Below are 4,831 nucleotides of genomic sequence, written 5' to 3'. Positions count from 1 at the left end.
CCACCTCCTCAATCTGATTTTTATTCGCCTCTTAACTTAAATTTCAAGAAACACCTGCCCTGAATTTCAGACACAGCTCCTTGCAACACCAGTGATAGAATATATATTTGTGTATATTTTAAATGATATATGTTCCCATATTGATTATGTTTTGTATTTAATTGGACCTTTATTAGTTAGTTTGTAATATTCTATTGTAGGAAGCAAAGAATTTTAAGTTGGAAAGGATTGGAGCTAAATTAGAAGAAAATTCGGATTAGTGGGACTATTGGAGCACGACTTATTGTTTGTGTCGTATCTTGAGTTCCGTTCATCAGATTTGGGCGATTCAACAGCCCACGCGAAGATAACGAGATTCTATTTAATTAGAGAATGGTCTACACTTCAAAATACATTCAGATCAGCCCAGTAACAGCAGAGAAAAGTCAACTACGAATTTTGACTTTAGAATCCCATTCAATTTTGGAAACTCTTATTTTATTCCTAGAAAGAAAAAAAATACTTTTTATATATTAGATTTATATTATTAGAGAGATACATATTCATAGCCACGAAGAAGAGAAGAAGACTTCAAGGAGAAGATTGTGTGCTTGGGAATTTCGACATAGGGATTTCTCTTCTACATTTTTACTTTGTATTGTTTTCTCAACTCTTTATGATTTCTATGTATTTAGCCATGACTATGGTAGGCTAAACCTTTTTTTTTGTTGGAGGGCTATTTTGAAACCCTAAACTTTATGACAATTTTATGAGTATTAAACTTGAATTCTTGAGATGTGCTTGATTATGCTTATATGTTCATCAAAGCTTTTAGAGATGCTTGAATTAATTTTGGTATGTGGTCATCCAAGTTTGTTATGTGATTGTTGTCTCTAAAATGTCAATTAATCTTTCTATGTGGTCATGGGATTAATTGTATAAGTATGTAATTCATATTAACTTTTCTATGTGGTCATGGGGTTATATGAATAGCAAAATTTATTTCTATGTGGTCATGGCTAGTTTTCTGTAAGTATTTAGCACATCGAGGATAGAGTTCAAGACTTGTATGTCATGGGTTTAGTGGTGGATTTACATGCTTTCCAACATCTCTTTCTAATTGTTTACACACCAAATTTTCATTGAGTTTTATTTAGTTTAGTTAAAAACAACAAATCATACCAAATTCTATTATTAATTTTTATTTAAGATAAAAGCAAGAAGCAAACCCTTGATCCTTGGCGTTAACGATACCCTTACTTATTCTACATTACATTCGACACAAAAGGCTCTAAGTTGAGTCACATCAATTTTTGGCGTCGCGCCGCCGGGGATTGAATTTGCTTTACTTTTATTTTGTGTTAGTTTCTGTTAGTGGTGTGGTTTAAATGTTTCGTGTTTGCAGGTACATGGTCAGTACTCGCACTTCTGGTGAGCATCTTGAACCGTTTGAAGACAATCCTGAGAAGTTCTTTCTCAAGAAGAGTGATAATTCAAGTGAGCAAGTAGACAAATGAATTGAAATAAAAATTGGTTTAGCTGACATGGCAATAGTACAAATACTGCGTGATGATGTTAAAGTCTCAATTGCTAATCTTGGCCATTCATGTACGGTCTATCAGAATCCTGCAACTGGGAAGAGTGGCAGCTTTGAGATTAAACAAAATCTACTCATGAGGTTACTTATCTTTCATGATCTTCCAACTGAGGAACCTAATCAACATCTCTCTAGGTTCGTGACTATTGTGGAAAGCATGGGGCCATATTTGGCAGATCCTCAAATTTTAAAGATGAAGGCATTCCCATTTTCTCTTGATAGAGCAGCTTTGGACTGGTTAGAAGAATTTCCTGTAGGGTATATTACTTCTTGGGAGAAGCTGGCCCAGGAATTATTACAGAAGTTCTATCCGGAAACTCGGGTAATGAACATGAGAAGTCAAATAGTTGGACTTCGTCAGAATGCTACTGAAACTTATGCCGAATATTATGCGAGATTTCAAAAGTTGCAAAAGATATATCCTCAACATGGTTTCTCTAAAGGGAGTCTGTTACATTTCTTTTACCAAGGTCTTCTTGAAGGTGAGAAGAGACATTTGAATTCTGCCGCACAAGGTGCTTTTATGGATTTATCTCATGATGCTGCTGAGAAACTTATTGCAAAGGGAGCTGCAAATGAACTTCAATATGGGAGTCGTGCAATGTCAGGTGTAAATCACGGAGCTGGTTCTGATCAAAGACTGTCAAAGATTGAGGAGAACATTGAGAAGCTAAGTGCATTAATGTTGAGTGGTAAAACACCAAAGGCTCAAGTTTGTGGAATTTGTTCAACTCATGGACATTTTACTGATGTATGTCCTACGTTGATGGATCCTTCTTATGAGGATGTTAATGCTGTCGGATTTGTCAATCAAGGTGGAAATTAGTTCTCGAACACCTATAATCCAAGATGGAGGGATCACCCCAATCTGAGGTATGGAAACACTAGCAATGCTTCAAATGAATTTCAATTCCAAAACACTTCTACACCTCCTGGTTTTCAGCAAAGGGGGCATGGTTCCCAAAACATGGGTGGTGACAATAATATTGAAAAATTATTGTCTAAATTGGTTGATGGGCAAATGGAGATGCAAAAACAATGCACTACAAATTCTCAAGACATTAAAGAGATGCAGAAGCAACTTGGGGATGTGATCAAGAAGATAAATCAAGAGCATAAGCCTGGACGATTGCCTGGAACTACACATCCCAATCTGAAATTTGAGCATGCAAAGATCATTACCACCAAAAGTGGTAGGAATGTCATCCCGACTCGAAAGGTACTGGAAAATGAAGTGGATATGCATGGAGTAGAGAGAGATCCAGCAACTGAAAAAGCTTCACACAATAAAAGAATTGAAGAAAGTGACGATTCACAAGCTCATGAGATCTTGCATAAGAAAAAGAATGAAGCTGAAAGCGAGCACAAAGAGTTGGAGGTGCAAACTTCACCAAAATCTGCTGGTAAATCTTTTAACTCTTCAAATCCAGTTATTACTAATAGTCGCTTCGATTATGTGCCTTTTTCAGCTAGGTTGGTTCAGAGAAAAAAGAGTGCACTAGAGACAAATATTTTGGAGACCTTTCGCAAAGTGCATATAAATTTGCCTCTACTGGAATGCATTCAGAATCTACCAGCATATGCCAAGGTATTGAAAGACTTGTGTACTAAACGAAGGAGGCTGAAGGGAAGAGAGGTTGTTGAGATAAAAGAAAATGTCTCTGCAGTTTTGCAAGGAAAATTGCCAACCAAGTGTAAAGATCCCGGGAGTTTTACTATTCCTTGTACCATTGGTAACTCTAAATTTGAAAATGCTTTACTTGATTTGGGTGCGTCGATTAATGTTATGCCATCTAGTCTTTATAAGAAATTGTGTACTAAAACTGAACTTAAAACATATGGTGTTACGATTTTATTAGTTGACAGATCTCACGTTTACCCGAAAGGTGTTTTGGAGGATGTTCTTGTGCAGGTTGGCAGGTTTCAATATCTAGCTGATTTTTATATCTTGGACATGGGAGAAGCACCTAATGCACAATTAATTCTTGGGAGACCATTCATGTGCACTGCTCAAACAAGGATTGATGTGGCAAGAGGAGAGCTTAGTATGGATTTTGATAATGAAACTATAAAGTTCAACATGTTCGAGATGATGAGGTACCTCGTGGACACCGAGATGTGCTATGCATTGAGCACAACAGGAGATGTTGCACAAAAGTACTTCGAGTTGATGAAAGAAGATGAACTAGAGACATTAATTTCACAGGGCATCGGTATTTACAAGGAAGGGAATTTTGAAGTCATTGTCGAGGGTTCAGGTATTTATACTGATAGTATGATGGAGCACTGCAAAGCTCTAAATGGAGTGGATTTTGTCAAAGATGTGACGAACTTGGTACTACCTCTTAATTCCACTCAGAAGCAATTGTCGTCAATTGTTCAAGCACCTGAACTAGAACTCAAACCATTGCCTTCTCATCTCAAATATATGTTTCTAGGGAAGGAAGAGACATTGCCTATCATAATTTCATCAAAGCTCACATCTGAACAAGAAGAAAAAGTGGTGAAGGTAGCTATTGGGTGGAGCTTAGCAGATATTTGAGGAATCAGTCCCACATTATATGTTCATCGTATTCACTTGGAAGAAGGTGCAAAACCTGTGAGAGTACCTCAACGTCGACTTAATCCTCCTATGATGGAAGTTGTGAAGAAAGAAGTCATTAAGCTATTGGATAATGGAATCATTTATCCTATCTCTGACTCAAAGTGGGTTTCTGCCGTGCATATTGTTCCCAAAAAGTCTGGAGTTACAATTGTAGCGAATGAGGAGAACAAGTTGGTGCCTCAAAGAACCATCACTGGTCATAGAGTTTGTATTGATTACAGGCCCCTCAACAATGCTACAATGAAGGATCATTTTTCTTTGCCATTCATTGATCAAATATTGGAGAGGTTGGCTGGCCGTGCTTATTACTGTTTCTTGGATGGATACTCCGGATATAATCAAATCGCTATAGCCCCCGAAGATCAAGAGATTTACATGCCCTTTTTGGTACTTTTGCCTTTAGGCGCTTATCTTTCGGTCAGTGCAATGCGCCCGGGACTTTTCAGAGATGCATGATGAGCATATTCTCTGATTATGTGGGGAAAATTATCGACATTTTTATGGACGATTTCAGTGTCTTTGGTGATGATTTTGATGGCTGCTTGATGAATTTGGGATTAATTTTGCAAAGGTGTGAAGAAACAAATCTAGTGTTGAACTGGGAAAAGTGCCATTTCATGGTGACCCAAGGTATTGTTCTTGGACATGTG

Source organism: Apium graveolens, chromosome 6, assembly GCF_009905375.1.
Source record: "Apium graveolens cultivar Ventura chromosome 6, ASM990537v1, whole genome shotgun sequence".
Classification (NCBI taxonomy): domain Eukaryota; kingdom Viridiplantae; phylum Streptophyta; class Magnoliopsida; order Apiales; family Apiaceae; genus Apium; species Apium graveolens.
The sequence above is the reverse complement of the archived record's forward strand: the minus strand, read 5'-3'. Positions refer to the sequence as shown.